At 38.4% G+C, this 19,528-nt stretch overlaps 1 protein-coding gene across 9 annotated transcripts in view; it reads right to left on the bottom strand.

The window, feature by feature from the left end:
* The window catches only part of LOC128738457 (protein FAM107B), a 149,865-nt gene that overhangs the window by 64,415 nt on the left and 65,922 nt on the right, over positions 1 to 19,528 (bottom strand). For 7 of the 9 annotated variants that reach the window (XM_053833609.1, XM_053833619.1, XM_053833630.1 and 4 more), the window contains one exon: positions 210 to 319. The exons of the other annotated variants lie outside the window; for them this stretch is intronic. The gene's annotated coding sequence lies outside the window, so the exon portion shown is untranslated. The remainder of the gene's footprint in view (positions 1 to 209; positions 320 to 19,528) is intronic. 9 annotated transcript variants of the gene reach the window in all.

Here is a 19,528-nt window from a genome sequence, read left to right as displayed (position 1 = left end):
CTTTTATCGGTGTCAAGTGTGCCGCCAGATCGACACTTTGGTTTTCGAGTGTGCCTCTCTTCATCAGTCTTAAGTTTAATTTTTTTTCTCCGTGCAGTTGCATCGACTCCTTACAACGGAGGTCCGCCGCGAAGGTTGCCTTCGCGTATTTGCTTTTCTTCGATGCACAGCGACTTACAGCCAGTATAATCGAATGATTGACCACTTACCACTGACATGCAGCTCGTGGCCGTCGCACTTTCCGCACGTGCCGACACCCGCTTCAATTGCCGCCCTTGCGGAAGGGAGTCGAACAAACGTCGAACGTGTTGGTGAAATTCTGCAATTAAAAAAGAAAATGTAGTTTTTAATATTGTAAGAAAGTTATTTCATTATGCTAAATGGTAATATTTTGAAGTGCGTCTTGTTGTGGCTTGGCTCTTAAGCCACGGTTCTAATGCTTTTTGCGATTTGCTGAGTAATTAAAATACCCACCAGATTTCTATGGCGCGATACTTGCACGAGATTTCTTTATTGCGTATCATGAAGACGTACACGGAAACGGGATATTTAATTTCAGATTCACATTCTCAATCTGCACCTAACATAAAGAGCCACTTCAACTGCATCCGAGTGTACAAGACGACAGCTGAACGCCACTCGTTTATACTACGATATTAATTTACAAAAGCGAAAAGATTTTTTGACGTAACACTACGTTTTTATTCACAATTCTGATTGCTGATGGTGCTAGCACTTTAAGAAAACAAACTAAAAACTGTGTCATTGGAATGAAGAATATTTCAAGTAACTTTTTCACTGCGGAATGCATATGGGTCATGCTACGCCAAGTGTCCGAGACACGTGTAATCAATCTTCTCGGATTTTTACCAAATTCTGTCAGTTTGTTCCTTTTGGCTCAAAAAGCAAAAATCCCAGATTTGGTGCCGATTGGACTCCCTTTATGGGAGCCCCCCTTTTTATAAGCAAATGCCTGGCTTTCGTCAAATCCACTTATTTTCATTTGTTTATATCTCCGGAAATATCAAGTCTAGAAGGACACTATTTTCATATTTTCATAGAAAATTGGCCAAGGAATTAGAGAAAATGGTATTTATTAGCACCAGTGCTGCCAAATATTTTTTTATTCGATTTGAAAGCTAAATTTCTATTTTTCCCTCAATGAAGACAATTTGATCTCAAAAATTCCAACTCTATCGTATTCTCCAGATTTTTTTACATAAGAATCACTTATCGTCACGAGGTTTTCCCTGCCGATCCAGAGATACAGCGTTTTGAAGCAAGTAACCCCCAATTTCCCATGTAAAACCAAGAGTGAAATTACTTTTTCATAAAACAGTCAGTCTCTACGCAATGTAAAAATATTTTGCCCTATTGTGAAAGCAAGTATACAGTATATGGTAAAATTTTCTCCAACATTGTTGCCAGCTTTCCAGTAGAAATTTTGGAATTTGGCAACACTGCTGAAATTTACTCTCAATTTGGCGCACGCGGGCAACAGCTACTCTCCCTTCTGCTCTCTCAACCTCCCTCTCCCTCTCTCTCTCTCTCTCTCTCTCTCTCTCTCTCTCTCTCTCTCTCTCTCTCTCTCTCTCTCTCTCTTTCTCTTTCTCTCTGGTTTTCTCTCTCTCTGTCTCTCTGTCTTTCTCTCTCTCTCATCTCTCTCTCCTATGTGTTTGCTTCTCTATCTATCTTTCTCTCTTCCTCTCTTTTCTCTCTCTCTCTCTCTCTCCTATGTGTTTGCTTCTCTTTCTATCTTTCTCTTTACTTCTTTCATCTCTATCTTTCTTTCTCTATCTCTGTCTTTTTCTCTCTTTCGCTCTCTGTATTTTAAAATTGGGGTACTTTTTGTGTGGGTACCATACCTTTCCGCTTACGTACTTTTATGCCAAGTTTGGTGGACAAGAGTCCCGGCATTGCAGGATTATTATGATGGATTATTTCCCAACAGGGTATGTTGCTACATCGTCGTAATTGCCTATTCCCGTCCTATCCAACACAAATTATTAAAAATATCAGCATTTTTATGACAGACAATGCAAAACTAGTTATTGCCTATTATTTTAGTTTGTTGTCTATCACATGCGATCAATCAAAGTGAGCTGAGATCTATTTAAATGCTTTTTATCATTAAAGAAGTCCTACCAGCCAAATTTCCTACGTTTTTTCGTGCGACGAAGAAGACAATGTCGACTAATCGTTTTAATTTCCGTCATTCATAAATGAAAATAACTCACGCAAGGCATTGTCGTTACTCTACAGCCAGGAAAACTTGCTTGACCTGCAGAAATTAAATCCATTAAATCATTAAATCCATCCAACAAATGATGAAAATTAGAATGGCTTTACCTATTACGGCAGGAATAAAAAAAAGCCCTACATAGGATTTATTTTTAATTCCCGTCGTAGTAAGGAAAGCCACTCTAATTTTCTCATCATTTCTTAGGTGGATTTAATTATTCATTAGCTCCAAAAGCTCTGCTGCTGATTTGACTAACACACACTTACCTTCCGATCCGTGCCCTTTGAATTCACTAAAAAGCGATTAGTAAAGCATTTGATTGAAATTACGCAACTGACTTTATATCTTAAATTCGTCGTACCGTATTAAAATCAAGCCATCAAAATTTTTCATCCGAACTAAAAATCACAATAATGTTTACGAAGCTAGCGCGCATGTATTTGTGTAGGACAGCATGACAAATGTTATTTTGCAAAATTTCTGTAGGTTATGCAAGTTTTCCCGGCTGCAGAATGACAACAATGCGTTGCGTGAGTTATTTTCATTGTATGAATGACGGAAATTGATACGATTAGTCGGCATTTTCTTCTTCGTCGCACGAAATACGTTGGAAATTTGGCTGCTAAGAATTCTTTAATGAAAAAAAAAAGCATTTAAATAGATCTCAGCTCACTTTGATTGATCGCGTATGAGAGGCAACAAACTAAAATATTAGGGAATAACTAATTTTGCATTGTGTGTCATAAAAATCGCTGATATTTTTAATAATTTGTGTCGGATAGGACGGCAATAGGCAATTACGACGAAGCAGCAACATACCCTATATTAACTTTTATATTTAAGATTGCTCCCCGATTGCTAGGAAGTGAAATTTATTGATAAGTTTCACAGGCAACATTCATAGACAGGGACAACGGTCGTGTCTTGTGCACAACCCCTCTGATTTTTTTATTTTAATGTGGTTTCAAGGTGATACACTATCACCTATTAATACACTATTAGCACTGACGAACTGACATGACACTTAGAAGAAAATCCTTTAAAAACCATCGTCCTGCACATTTTGCTTGCACACTAGCACCCTCTGTTATGCATGTTGCGTTGTAGCTTGCATTTGCAGGGTTTTATGCTGTAGGGTTTTGTACATTTGAATGGTTTTATACTGAAAACTCAAAGCAACACTTGCACGCCGCGGTGTGGCCATGTTGCGAAACATGCTTTTTTGAAAAATGAGTGGTTTTGATTGGACGATGGAATTGTCGCGAGTGTCTCGTCTGTTTGTCTGTGCTATTAGTTTGATTTCAAGATTTCGACAATTTCCATTTCAGAAAATAAGTGACAAGATTCCCCCGTCCTATCGGTCCGGAATGATTCAGTTCGTTTGAACCTAGAGCGGTTTGATGTCTCTGAAAGTAAACCGAGTTGAAGTTGATGTTACAGACTCTCCCTTTAGAATGTTTTTACAAGCGCTATTCACATGCTTGAAACAAAACACATTAACGGGTGACAACTAAAATTTTGGAATTTTTTCTAGGCCCCAATACACAACAACAAACGAGCTCAGGGACAAATTAGATTGTGTATGTGTTAGCTCTTTCTCTCCTCTTTCTGCCAGTATTTTTTATTTTGCGTATGTTTTTTAAGTTTTGTTTAAAATGGCGTCAAAACAAGAAGCATCCCGCGAGCACGTTGTACACTTCTACGAATTACACAAAGATCTCTGCAGAAAATATACGGTACAACATTTTGAAAGCAAAAATTTTGCGGCTTCAACTATTTACCATCTCCTAAGTGTAGAGTCGTGCCTTCCGTACTTTCAGTCCGTCTAGGCAGACCGAATATCCCCAGTTAGTTAGCTGCTGCTCGCGTCGACGGTTTAGTTACGATTTACGAATTCCCCAAGCTGATGTGAGCGAGCATCGCTTTCGCTTCACTTGTTCACTAGCACAAGTACGGCCGACAGGCAGGGCCGTATTCACTGACCTTTATATTAACTCAACCCTAAACTAGGAACCCCAACAGCTACTCGCGAGCAAGGTAGTTATGAACGCAGAAGGACTTCGTTTACTTTCTTGTGCTTTCAACAACAAGGATTCCGTGAGCCAACGGGATACTGCAGAAAAGTTCAACTGATCCCACCAGTACATCTGCAAAACACTGAAAAGAGCCGGAGTAAAGTGCCAAAAGAAGACAAGAGCCCCGGAATATACTGATTACTGAGGGACAAATTTCGACGCTAAAATCCCAGTGTTGCTAGTTGATAAGAAATTATTCCAGAAAATGTTTGGTTTTGGATAACAAAAGTTAGTTCCTTCTTTCGAAGACACACATTACCGGCAATGATCGATACTATTCCATGGATAGTTCTACTGCATCTCCGAACAAACACAAAAAAAATACAAGTTTAAATATAAGTTTGGACAGAAAGTGATGCTGTACATTGCCATTTCTGAGAGAGGTATTTCTAAGCCATTTTATGTGTATGTGGATATTACCACTACGACCAGTATTTTGATCTATTGTGATCTTATCCAGGTGTTGTTCCGCACTTCGTTGGTATTGCAGTATCGCTATAGAGCGAGAGAACTGCTTATTAACCGTGCTTAAAGTGTCGGTGTGTTTTCACCCCTTTTTTCCTCTACGCTTCTTACTACTTTTCAACCAATCTAGCTCTAGAGCCAGGAAGTGCGGAGACTAGTTATGATTTGTCCTTGTACAAGAAGCTTCATTCGCACCTCGAGCAAGTATCATTCTTATAACCAGTCCCGGCTAAAGGCTTCATGGTCGGTAAAGCAGAGTTCAGCACAGAGTGAGGGTATGTATATGTTCCTTACTACGTTTGCATTACCAATCTCGTTCCTAGAACCATGAAGCGGAACAAGCTATAATTTGCCCTTGAACAAGAGGCTTCATTCACACTTCAAGCAAGTACCACTCTTATAACTTGCCCTGGCAAGAGGCTTTCATTGTTAGTAAATGCAGAATGCAGTAGGAAGGATGTTGAATATGAATGGGAATAAACCCATGCTAAAGTCACTTAACATCGAATGGCCTGATTCTACTAAGATTCGAACCCACGACCACTCGCTTGTCAAGGCAGACTCGGTAACCTTGCTAAGCTAATTTCTAAGCCATGGTTCAATAGTGGTATCATATAGTGTTACTAACTGCATTTTCAGTCTAGTGTAGATTATGCTCATCGGGAAAAGGAACTAATGATATTCTGCAAGAATCGGCAATCGATAAAAAGTCGTAGATTTCATACTGTTCTACAGCACAGCTTCAATTTAGCTGCCTTTTTCAGACTAAGTCGTTATCCGCATGCACCAACAAGAATTTTTACATTTCCTTACCAAAAGAAGGTAAAGTTGATCACCAAATGTAACGCTCAACAAACACGGAAAATATTTTAAGACGTAACCTTTAGCCGAGAATCCGAGATCAAATTTCAGCATATGATAGACTTGTTAAGTCAAATGCATCTTCTCGGATTTGCGCCATTTTCTTCCCGTTACCACAGGCGGTTAGCACTTCCTTTTCTACTCAACTTGGTGGCCCAACTTTCATTCATAATTTATCTTTTATTTATTTCTTTTTAAATTTTGCCCCATCCGACGACCCCTCACTTGCTTGCCGCCTTCCTTACTGGTCGACTAAATGGGCCCCATTGTGTATCGAACTGCCATGATAGAGATAAACAGTTTCCAGACTACAGTACAGTCAGCCTGCAGATTCTCTATGTTATTGTACAATGTGTTGCTGGTTTTTCGCAAACGACTGCAAAAAAAACAAAAACGAGTAGATTGAAGTGAAATATGAAATAAAACAGATGATCGAAAAACTAACACCACCAGCTGCCAGCGGATTGAGGTTGGTTGGTTGGCAAAGATGATAGACTAAGCCGTCGTTGAAGGAAGAAACGCTTGAGATTCCGGTTTATGCTTACACTGTAAACGGTGTGTGATGTCTACTATCAACAATGCTGCACGCTAAATAAAAAGGGTGATGTTTTTGATAAAATACTCTTAAGCTAAAGTGAAAATTCGAATCCACGCTGTCCGAGGCATTTAATTTCTCCTGCAGTGAACTAAAATATTGTTTCGCATTCAAACTAAAATCAAGCATCCAGCGGGTTAAATATTGTGTAATACCCTTGGGCAATATTGGATATAATTAACAGACTGTACGCTTAGTTTTTTTGCTGCATCATTTACAGAGCTAGTACATCTGCACAAAGCAATAGAAAACAAAGCAAAAATCAACTCTGTTAAAGCAAAAGCCGAAGAAATGGGCGGGAATATGCGGCGCCACCAGTGAACAAGTGAAAAGCAACTCCAAAATGAAGGTTACTCGTCCAGTAGTGTGCCTACTAGTATCGAATTAACGCGTCAGCTCGCGGCAGTAGGTTCAAATTAACCTTCAATGCAGCGTGAACATACAGCACCACAACACCGTATGGATAGTTATTATTATTTACCAATTTTCATTGAAAAAAATACGAACCGAACGATAAAAAAAGCGTGTGCGCGCGCGAAAAAAAAGCTCAATAATCGTTACTGACTGATTTAGGTTAAACGCAATAATGAGCGTTTTCTGTGTGAATCCGATGGGTTCGCAAATGTTCGCCATGCCAACAAATCATGCGGCTTCAATTGGAGGAAGCCAGAACCGACGGGGGGTCCGATTGTTGATTAAAAACCAGTACGGAAAGAATGCTGAATGCTGAACATTACCACGTGATGCTGAAATTGCCTCGGCTCGGCTGGCGGGTGCATTGACAGACAGACAACAAATGGATTGGATGCGCGACTAATGATGATGCGCGAAAATTGGAACCGGGTTGCGGTGAGGATTGGAAAATTGCACCCAAGTATATTTCGTTTTTCTCTTTCTCTACCTCTTGCAAACCACTATTTATCCCAATTATTGCGATCGCAAACGCATACACACATGCACACACACGTTTATGCGTTGTTTGCGTTTTATGTCATCAATTATCGATTGTTTATATATCAATAAGAAGTGCATTAGCATGCGGGCGAGTGTTCGAGTTACTCAACTGCAGTTATTGCAGTATGATTGCGCTTTAACGGTCTTCAATTTGGGGAAAATTGGCTTGTGTAGATAGACCATGGAGGCCAGCTGAGCGCACGCTTTCGGTCACACTGATATAGGCTTTATTTCACACAATTAGGCGTGTTCGAGCATCGTCGTCGTCGGATTGAGCAACAAAACAATTTTCCATCAATGATGGAAAAGGAAGCATGCACGGGGTGGTATATAGAGGCGGATGTGGCAGAAAAACAACTTCCGTTCGAGAGGATGCTTCCGATTGCATTTCTCCTCATTACTAAATTATGAAGTTATGAATTTATTTTTTTGGATTGTGAATTCATTATGCTTTTCGGTTAAATATCCGATGGCTTTGTTAAATAGATCAATAATGGAATTGGATAGTGAGTAATCGAAAATGTGTTGCTGTCTTGGTTTCGGCTTCACATCACGTTCAAGAGTGTTGGCTCAAGGATGACCCTTGTGGAACTTCCGCCGTGATCTCCATCTAATCTATATTTTTCTTTTCCGTTTTTGTCGCATGCAAGCAACCTTCTTTCTCGCACTGACTATGGCTTCCCTTTGCCTATTGGCCTTTCTTTCTGCAAATCAATGTGCTTCTTTGGTCTACCGCACAATCGTATGAGCAACCGGCTTTTCCAAGTGAAAATTGCTGTCAATAGCCTGTAGCTAGGCGGTAATCGATGTTCACAAGTGAAGATCGTAGCACTAGCTACGAAATTGTCCTATTTTCTAACAGTCGACTGTAAAGTCTGGCGCTAATGAAGGGTCAACGGTCAAGGCACTAAAAAATCCTGCTCCATCCGTCTACAGCTCTACATTCTGTGCCACCTCAGGTATTCCGCAGGGCAGTCATCTCGGACTCCCCATATTCCTGCTCTATTTCAAAGACGTGGACCTCGTGCTTGAAGGATCAAGGTTTCTCCTGTATCCGCTCAACTGAAGACTGCCTCGCTCTCCATCGCCAGCTGGATGTCTCCGCTAATTGGTGTACCTTAAACAGAATGGTTGTAAGTCTCCCAAAGTGCTCTGTGTAACATCCTTCTCACGTAAAAAAATGATGGTACTTTCAACCACAGGCTGCCACAAGTCCTAGGTGTAATCTTCGATACAAAGCTAATATTCAGACAGCTACTAGTATATCGTTAACAAATCCTCCCGGATTCTGGGATTCATTTTTAGGATCGCCAAAAGTTTCACAGACGTCTACATTATACTGATCCATTGTCAGATCAACTCTAGAGTACTGTTCTACAGGTTGGAACCCGAACTACCACAACGAATCGAATCCGTCCAGCGCACAGTGGTTCCATTTGTTAGGACGGGCGGCCATAAATGGATTTTTCATGATAATGAAGTCCAGCATCATTAAAATGGACGAAAATAAGTCTCTTTTAACCAAAACACACGTCAAAGTTGTATGTCTACGATTTCGTTACAATTATTTCAATTTGGATGATTTAATACTTTTAACTTAGGCCACATATAATTCTGTGTTTTTTGTTGGAAAAATCTGACAATCTGTACGACGAGGAAAAATATCTGTGCAAAAATCTATCCAATGCAAAACAATGAGAGTGAAAGAGATAGAGAGTCATTTTGCTGACTATTTCCGTCTCTTTCACTCTCATGTAAAAGCTCAAAAATCTGTTTAATCTGTGTAATTTGGCGAAAATCTGTATTCTATGCATACAGATTCTGTACAGGCGATTTCTTTCAAATATCTGTTAAACACAGAATAATCTGTGCATGTGGCAACCCTGCTTAGGAGCACTGTTACTAGACTTTTTATTGTCATTCTCTAAATAAGCTAACGCTACGTTTTTCTTTGTTTTGACTTAAAGGTAGTTTCAAAATACTTATTGTGCTTATTTTTGATCATTTTTGTATGTTTATTTTTGCTTCAACAAAAAATTGCAAGCAATATAATGATAATATTTGAAATGCAAATGTTTTTATGTTATTTATCCAAGTATTTTACAAACTTCAATCTAAATATGTAATAGTTCCAACAGTTCTTGAGGTAATTTTGGTTTGTTAAATTTTAAGAATAAGTTTAAACTTGCAATGAATGAATTTGAACTTAGCAATAATCATTGCAAATTGTTTTGGTAGCTACCCATGGTGGCATCTAACGGGTATGAGTCAAATGAAAACTTTCAATATATTTATTATTCGATTCCGCTGGTTCTTTACACAATTCTGCAATTGAAACGAGTACGTGATAAATCACCAAATGATTATAAATGAGCAATTTATTAATAGATAGAGAAAAAAATAAAATTATGAGTATTCATCTACCAGCATTCGAGCAGTTTATAGCTTATTCCTTAAATTTTACCGTATTGATTGCGTACCCAGAGGACGAGCGCTACAAAATAGTTCTGCAACGTTCAAGTAATTTCACAAACCAATTACTTCCAATCTTAAAGCTTTTCAAGAATTTGTTCGCTGTATTGCCATCATTAGTTGTCTCAATTCCTCTTCTCAACTATCAAGCATGGCGCGCTCACTTTGGCTCGACTTTGATTATTTGAGTGTACCGCTTCAGCCAAACAGAACTCGAAAAAGTTATGCAGATGACATTTATAGAGCTAGTTATCATCTACAATTTTTCTTCACAAAACTTTGTTGTATCTTTTGTATTTACGATGCAATACGGCTCCTATCCCGTTGGTAACCAGTGAACGTATATTTGGTTAGCAACACAGTAGCGGCATTGAAGCACTGTAAATACCAAAGATGCAGTAAAACTTAGTTCTGCAATATTGTGCACAATAAATAGCTGTAGAAATTCCTCATATATTACTTTATCGACTTCTGCTTGACAGAGGCTGTATAGTAAAATGAATCAAAATTTGATCAAAGTTATCGTACCATGTCTCTCAACTGTCAATTCTTAAATATTAGCAGCTAAAACCTTCACAGGTTTATTTTTAGGACTTGAACGAATCAGTAGATAGTAGTTTGATGATTAGATTCGGGTAGAATCATAGTTAAAAACTAAAGTCAATTTGAATGTTTTAGATTTTCTGTAACTACAAAACTTCTGTTTCACTCACGCACAACAGTGAATTAAATACTAGTGAATATCTAGCTCAACTTGTAAGAAATAGATGCTTTTCAAAGTTCCTTGATGAAAACTAGCTGAAATTCGCTTTACGGTGGCAATATACACAATCCAAAAACCATGTGCTTTTCAAGCTTATATCGAAAATGTCAAATGCTATATCACATCTTACGCTCAAATGTGAACTGTCGCTCAAATATATTAGATGAAAATGTTATTTTTGCCTTCTTGGGTTTATAAAAGATCCGAAAAAATTTTAGAAACCGGATAATAAAACAATTTTTTTTTCGATTATTGGCCTATGGTGGTACCACAGTGCAGCGCCACTTTCTGCGTTTTGCTCTTCGTCGATTTCCCTGGCGAAAACCGTATCACTTACAGCGCTACGAAAATCGATGTCTCCTAATCCACCTGGGTACTCTCTCCACACGGAGGGATACATCTAAAGCCCTGCTAGTCGCCGATACTCTGCGAGGAAAAATAGATTGCTCTCAAATTCTAGAGCGAATCGATGTGCAGCCTCGATCCCTTCGAAATAATGCTATGCTGAGGATGTCATACCACCGTACGAACTGCAGCAAATACGGGGCCCTCAGCGGTCTTCAGAGGAGGTTTGACAAAGTAGCATCCATCCATCGATTCCATCTATCGCATCAAATCCTACGTGAGCGATTCAACTGCTTCTTCAGTCGGTCCAATTAATTTGTTTACCCGTTTTTATTTATATTTATGTGAATTTATTACAATTTATACGCTTGATCACTAGTTTTAAGAAGTTAAACCATCATTGGGACCATGTAAGTCTGTTGATAAATAAAGAAGGTAGTTCATCCAGTAAGCGCGCGTAGCTCTCGGCAACTTCATTCGACTCTCATAACTTTTTCGATATAATAGAGAATCGGTTTGTGTCAGTCTGTAATAATCGTTCGTTTTTCCTTGCGGGAGACGTCAATATACCAGTGAATTCTCTTGGCAATAACGTTGTGGTCACATATAAGAGGTTACTTGAGTCGTATGGACTGATATGCGCTAATACATTCACTACCCGCCCGAGCAGTGACAATATTCTGGATCATTTAGTATGTTAAATTGAAGATGCTTCGCGCGTACGTAATGATACTATTTTTACCGATGTAAGTGATCATTTCCAAATTGTGTCCGCAGTAAATCTTGTCTTAAACAAAGAACCTTTATTAGTAGTTAAAACTCTTGTCAATCGTGTCAACCTGTCCAATGAATTCAATAGGTATATCAATGGTATAGGCCCAATAATTGATGTAGACCAATCTTTGCGAGAAATTATTGAAAAGTATAATACTCTTCTTGAACATAATACAAAAAGATTCACAAAGCATATTCCTATGAAAGATGATCGTTGTCCGTGGTTGTCTTATGATTTATGGTTCCTAATTAGAATCAAACAAAATTACCTAAAAAGAGTGAAAAGAAACCCTAATGACTTACGCCTGAAAGAAATGTTAAAATATGTCAGTAAGAAAGTAGAATTAGGTAAAAAAACCTGATTTAATCCACCTAGTGGTGAAAGGAACCTTTGTTATACGGTCTTACGTGCTATTTGAGATGTAAATCGAAACGTCTTCGGAAAATAATTAATGTATTGGTTAAGATTACATTGTGCGTTGGTTTACATAAAATTTTACAACATTGATCAGTTCAGGAAAGTTGGCAGTAGTGGTTTATTTCACTTATTTATGCGAATGTTTCATTTGATCAATGTTACGCCGTTTTACGGCACTTATAAACAGAGAACAGACATCCAAGTGAAAGGTCCCCATTGGATAAAACTTATGTCAAATTAGTTGGGAAACTATAGTGATGATGTCGCTAAAGGCGCATAAAATTTTACACTAAACTCACAACAGCTAGCTTCTGGCGCTAGCATAACGCATATAGTCCATATATACTACCGCCAGAGGAGACAAAGGTTGTCAGTGTGCAAATCAGAAGAATCATTTAGTTGGGAAACTATAGTGGTGGTGTCGCTAGCATATTAGGTGATTTTAATTTGAAATTTTATCCAAGAATTCCCGCAAAATTTGTTCCTGAATGGATGTCTGTTCTCTGTGTTATAAATTTTGATAGTTTCTTTTCTTATGAATTTGCTGAGTAAGTTATTACTAATGTGGATAAGTGCATGTAAAAGTAAATTGTAAGAGAAAATATTATTCTTTAACATTAGTAAAGGTTTAGTTTATGGGGTTTTGAACTTTGCATAATTTCCTGTCATGCCATTCTGTTTGATTCACATCAATAAAGTTTTCTTGAATAAATTTCATCAATTTTTATTAACCTTCGGTTACTCATGCTGTTGTATTTTGTGCAACATGTGTAGGTTTCAAGCCATATTGTTATAAAGTTTCAAATCGTTGTTTAACTAACGTATATTCTTCAATAAACTTGTTATGAGCAAAATGTCAGAATTATTCAATGCATTAATACTTTAAATTGTTATGAAAACAGATCAGCATAAACCGACATCACAGAAACGAAGCAAGCAGTATGTGAGGTGTACCGCAATTGGCCCCAACTGGAGTTTTCTCTCGTTTCTTCATATGGAAAAATGGTGTCTGTATTCAGCAAAATTATCAGTAAATGTAAAATGTTTGATATGTATCCGGCTGTTGGTAGTCGAGTCAAAATCAGGATATTTTTTATAATCAAAGTTCTACAATTCCTAAACAAGCAAACAAAGAGGTATATTATTTTCAGCAAAGTTGTGTATTTTTACTGTTTGTACAATTTTGTAATACACAAAAAAGTCATACAACAATTACAAAAAGAGCTAAAATAGAAAAACTGATTTTACAAATGCATATGCAATTAATAAGATTTCTCTATCTTCGCTGAGAGATAGAAGGTTACTGTCTTCAGCAAAATTTCTTGTAATAATATGCTCTAAAACTTTGCAGAACATATCAATGTGTTATATTGAAACTGAAGAAAAATAATTTTTTTATTTCACTTTTAGGGGGATTAATACAAAATTTAAATTCTACCAGACGATAGAGCTTTCAATTTAAAGAAACTCTCCCAACGGCTCGATAAACTTAAAACCAAGTTTTCCTAGTCAAAACTCTAGTACGCACATTTTCTTTGGTTTTGGGCTATTGTGCGCGCGAGTAACCGTGTTACAAAAGATGGCGCGAATGTTCGAGGGAGTGTTAATATCTTTTGACCGGCAAAACCAATTCTTATAAAATTTTGCATATATATTCGTAGTGTCAAAACCTCTCGTTTGATATTAAAATAATTAAAATTAGGTAGATTATCTTGGTTAAAATCATTATAAATTATTGTTAATTTTGGTGTGGTGCATACGATTGCTCATAACTTTCACATCAAACGTCCAATCAAAAAACCATTCAATAGTGATCTATCAGGCTATATTATCTGCCAAATGAAACTAATACCGCATAAATCGGTCTAGCCATCACTGAGAAACAGGCGATCATTTGGACCTTGTCAAAACTGGTTTTTTAAGGCTAACTTCTAAACCACTTGTTTGTTTTCAATAAAACTTAGCATAATAGTTTAGCAATAGTAAGAGCTTTCATTTGGTACTAAGATCGTTGAAATCAGTTGTGTGGTTCCGGAGAAAATCGTGTCACGTAGTTTTCACATTTTTGCTTATAACTTTTAAACGAAAAATTGGACCACGAAACAATTCAATAGTGATATTCTCCACTATAATACCTTTCAAACAAAAGTAATAACAGACAAATCGGCTCAGCCATTTCCGAGAAATAGGCGATAGAAAATAAGCAGCGCACACACACACATACACACACACACACACACACACACAGACATTGCTCAATTCGTCGAACCCTATCGATTGGTATATGTGACTCGGCCCTCCGGGCCTTAGATCAACTTCGTGTTTTTCGACCAATTCCTAAACCTTTGTTATATAGTATAACAAAGGTAAAAAGTTGCGAAAAACGGTATTATGACAATATTCTCAGTGCTACCAGTCACTCGAAAATGTGGAAAAATATAAATTTACTGTTTGGAAGATCAAAGCAAAAAAAAAAGATATAATGTTAATATCCGAAGGTTTGAGAGCAAAAAATGATCTTGAAACCTGTGAAATTTTTAATAGGTACTTCACATCAATTGGACAGAAGTTAGCTGATGACATTCCCAAGTCATCTAATCTAAATCCGTACAGCAACATTCGACATGTAAATAATTCAATATTCTTACGACTGTTAATGAGGTAATTTTACTTATTAATGGTCTTAATGTTAAAAAAAGCTGTGGACCGGATAATATTCCAGTTCACGCAATTAAAAACAACCCTTTACAGTTCGCAAAAATTCTGTGTAAAATGTTTAATATTATTATTTCTTTAGGAACTTATCCTAGCATATTGAAAATAGCTAAAGTTATTCCAATTCCTAAATCTGGTGACCTGTGTACCGGCTCCAAGTAATTACCGACCAATTTCTACACTATCAGTTTTCAACAAAATATTTGAAAAACTGTTAGTTACGCGGTTAGTAAGCTTTTTTGAATACAATAATATATTCTATTGCATGCAATACGGATTCAGAAGTGAATGTAGTACTACTACAGCAATTGTTGAATTGGTAGATAACTTAACTCAAGAAATTGAAGCTAAAAATCTGGTAGCAGCTCTTTTCTTAGATTTGAAAAAGGCCTTCGACACTCTAAATCATGACATATTAATAAAAAAATTGGAATGCTATGGAATCAGAGGAGTAGCAAATGATTTAATTAAAAGTTACCTAACTGATAGAAAACAATTTGTTACTGTTAACGGTGTCAATAGCTCATCTCGTTTAGTTGGAAATGGCGTCCCACAGGGTAGTAATATAGGACCATTCCTATTTCTGGTATATGTTAACGATATCGCAAATCAATTCTGAATGGAACTGTGGAGCTTGGACTGGAATTGGGAATGGGACTGTGGTACGGGGACTGGGACTGTGGAATTGGAACTGGAATTGTAGAACTGGGACTGGAAATGTGGAGCTGGGACTAGAATTGGGACTGGAACTGTGGAAATGGGTCTGGAGCTTTGGAACTGCGACTGGAATTGGAACTGGAACTAGACTAGTCTAGACTATGCAGCGCTGATCACTACAAGAAGTTTGAAGTTTACATGAAAAATCACAAATGACAATTTTTAACAGAAATAGTTCTTTTTAGTTTGGAAAATTCGCAAAATGAATATGTACCCCGAGCATCGACAAATGATTTTATCATGAGAAAACACAGAGGCGATTGGTTCAATTCACTTAAAAGAATGAGCCACATACATTCACGCTTCATAACATCGTTGAATATATGCGAATATCGTGTGCAACGTAAAAGTGCGAAATAACACCGTCTGCTGCTTCTAAAACAACTAATACTACTTTCAAGTATTCTCTTTTCATGGTAATATTTATTTGTATACTTTCCGGTGTTCCCGGGCATCCTACGCCCGCTAAATCGGCTACACGCAATGTTCAATATTCAATTTTTGAACGAATTCCAATGTTCACAATGAGGTTATGTTCGTGATAAAATTCAAAGCCGATGGATGCATTATCGGTGTGGCAGACGAATAGTATGTTCATGAGGGAGGTTTATCGATTCAAATAATAATTTTTTTGCAAATTCTCTAACCACTGGTTGTGTCTGTGATTTTAGTATACAACATTTCTTTTTCTATAAATTTAAGGTGAATTAAAGTCAGATAAGTAGTCATAACTACACAGAGAACAGACTACCAGGTAATCGACGAGAAGTGTGTAAAAGGTTTTTCTGTAATCAACAAGTAATCCTTCGATGGAGCACCCCTCGAGCAGTAAATGGCAAACTAAAACTTGATGTCGCTGCCATCGCTACTATGTAACTCCAGCGCAAAATGATATTGGTAAGGGTGCATACATATTTTTTATGCGTTTAGCAAACTATTTCTGGACCACCGGCAGATTTGACACACAAAAAATCGATTACTTTCTTCGAGCCTGTTAATCTGTTCTCTGCGATAACTATTTGAAAATCTAAAAAAAATATCACGAACCACAATAGGAGTATCGTCGGAAAGACGAGCTAATATTTTTTAAGTGGTCTTCCCCTCCTTTTGTTAAAAAGCGTCACTTTGACGAATATGGAGTCATTCCCAACCAACACTAAAACTTATATTGATTGTTACATCGTTCACAGATTGTGGCGATGAGTGCTTTGCTTGTCAGTCCACTGTAAAAATTTCGTGTCTGCACGAAAAAGAAATTCGTTTCCGAATTTTCAATTAGCAAATATCACCCAAATGATTATCTATGGCGCTCGCCATTCGCCGACAAATGCCATTACACCACACCATCAAGGCTCATCGGACTAATTTCCTTCAAATCAAAATTAACTTTTTCGAAATGGTTTCCCCAAAAAAAAAAAAGTTTCTCGACCTAGCGGACGGACAGGCAGGTTTCACCTCAATGACTACCTACAATCGGCAATCCCCTCTTCTGCATATGTGTGAACGGAACGCAGCACACGAAAGCTCAGTAATGCGAAGCTAATTCGATTCTGTCCATCGACACGAAGCTGCCACAAGAAAAGTGGTATTTTAAACCAAGCATCGAAAAGCGATTTACGATTCGGCCTAACTGTTGTGTGAATGGTTGTAACATTAAAAACATACAAAATGATGAATGCTGAACTTTTGGGTGTATCGATGTATAATTGCACGCAACGAAATCGATCAGTATTTTTTCTCACATTTACTATAATCTTTTTTCACTTGAAAGCAAGTGGCGGCCAACTGCCAGTATGAGAGAGGTTAGGTTAGGTTAGAGTTCCACTGGAAAAGATTCACTCGTTCAAGGTCCGTCAGCGCTGCGGCGAGGGCATATTCGGAAAGTGGTGCGTTTGCTCACTGGAAGAAAACAAAAAAACTAGGGTATCCGACCGAACTGATAAATTCACAAACGGCGCCAAAGCTCACGAGCGAAGATAAACTGAAAGTTGGTTTGGTTACCCTACTGGCGTGGAATCATTGCGTGGAGTCGGATGTAGATTAGGAAATATCTTCCGAAAGGTGAAAACCTCCACTCTTGGCAGCCTTGCCTCGGCCGCCTGGTAGATTGGCCTAATGTTTCTGCTAATTTTCATTTTTTCAGATATACGCATTTGAAGTGATTCACTCGGTTCAACGCCTCCGGAGCAGTGAAGTCTGAAGTGGTCAACCGGCACTACCCGGTGAACCTTGAAAAATGCTCCACGCGAAAAAGAGAAGCACAAGTGTTCAAATGTTTACAATCAAACGCTCAACTCTACTTCCTCCGGGCGGATAAAAGATGGCCCACGGCAACAAAGCTGGCTTTTGCCAATCTATTGCCATGCTTTATATTGGATTACACGGTCACGAATGTTCAAGGTCTTGAACGGACGATTAATTATAGATTTATGGGATCATGAGTGAACTTGACCTGATTGTTTCGTTGTATAATTAAATTTTTCTTCAACTGCTGCTGAACTTTCTTGGTGTTTCACCCCATTGTGATGTTTAACAAAAAATATTTTCAGTGCATTTTTTCACAGCGAATCTAAACAAATTTCGTTTTACAAAAGGCGCATTCTAAACTTTCTACTTAATTACCAAGGCTTACACCCCTCAAACCGGTGGCTTTTGATCGGGCCGCCGCGCCACCGTAAGCTGTCATATTTTGTTGAGAGCTGTCAACACTGACACGTAGGTAGGTTGGAGTAAGCAGATATAAAATGCACCGATGCTTCGGAAAATCCATTTCAGTTACCGCTCGCTCAGAGACGCTAATCGCATTAGATCCAATTTTCAATCCCATCAACCGAACCAAATTGCCGACAAAGTTCACTCGGCTTGGGTGGGGTTGGTGCCGCCAGTGAATCGTTTGGACAGGTTTATCATTTCATTTACTGTCCCTTGGCGGTCCGTCTCCTAGATTGAATGATGATCAACAAACGGTAGGGTAGTTCTAAAGAGTGGAATTCGTAGCACTGAAAATATACTCGTTTTTACAAAAAAAAAACCTGAAATATTGATAGTAAACATAGATAAGCGGATGCATCTTCTCGCAGAACTGGCAACGCTCATCTTTGCTCATCAATGTTTACTCTATCAACAGTTTGAAATAGTTCAAGTTTTTAAGGTTTAGAAAATATTGAATAGCATCCCTAGCAATTATGATGCTACATTTCACACAAATCATTCTGAAAAAGCTGCAGCAAATCGTAGTCCTAACCTAACCCCATCTAGTCCGCATTCTACTTGAACCGGTTCGGCCTCGACCGCCACGCCACCTCTAGTAATGCCAAGTCCAGTCGTCGTGGTGTCATCGTCCGATGATAACGATGGCGACGACAACAACCGACCGACCGACCGACCCGGCTTCCAAATTACTGGAACACATCAACCGCTCACCCGGTCGGTCGGTCTACAGATTGGTGACATCCGGGATTGCGCTTGCCCTGGGCAGGGGGAAAAATTCCCACCGTCTGCGTCTCTCTCTCTGCCTTTCACTCTATCGGTGCACAGCACAGATGTGCGCCAGAAACTAAATAGACCGTCTCGCCGAACAGTGTCGAGATGAAAAAAAATCGTTGTTTATGATCAACGGTGGACCACACGGCTCAAGACGACAGTGCAAGTGCATTTTAGTTTCCTACTTCTTGCACGACCGTTGATTGTAGCTATCAAGATAGCGATAAATAGGTTGTGGTTTTAGAATACCAAACGTAGACCGGAATTCCCAAGCCTGATAGTGTTTTTCAGTAATTCGAAACCTTGAATGATACCACCTCCGATGAATGGTCTTGATTGCCACAAGCAGACCGTATAAGATTCAAAACAAGGAACGAAGCTGAACTGAAGCTGAGATCGGAACATTTCCAACGAAGATACCAGTAAAACGTAAAAACGAGCAGAGATAAACAGCGATAAAAAATAATACACAAAACCTTCTCCTTTGCTGGAGCACATAATGGGAAGGTCGAATCCGGGCAGGCAACAGGGTTGAAAATGAAAAAGAAATTCAAAACACGAAAACGTTTTCGTTGAGCACCACCACCGGAGAGGCATCAGGAAAAGATGTGAAAAGAACCTGCTACAACGCAGCAAACTGGGCATTCTT

Source organism: Sabethes cyaneus, chromosome 1 (genome assembly GCF_943734655.1).
Source record: "Sabethes cyaneus chromosome 1, idSabCyanKW18_F2, whole genome shotgun sequence".
Lineage (NCBI taxonomy): Eukaryota > Metazoa > Arthropoda > Insecta > Diptera > Culicidae > Sabethes > Sabethes cyaneus.
This window is presented reverse-complemented; position numbering and strand designations above follow the sequence as displayed.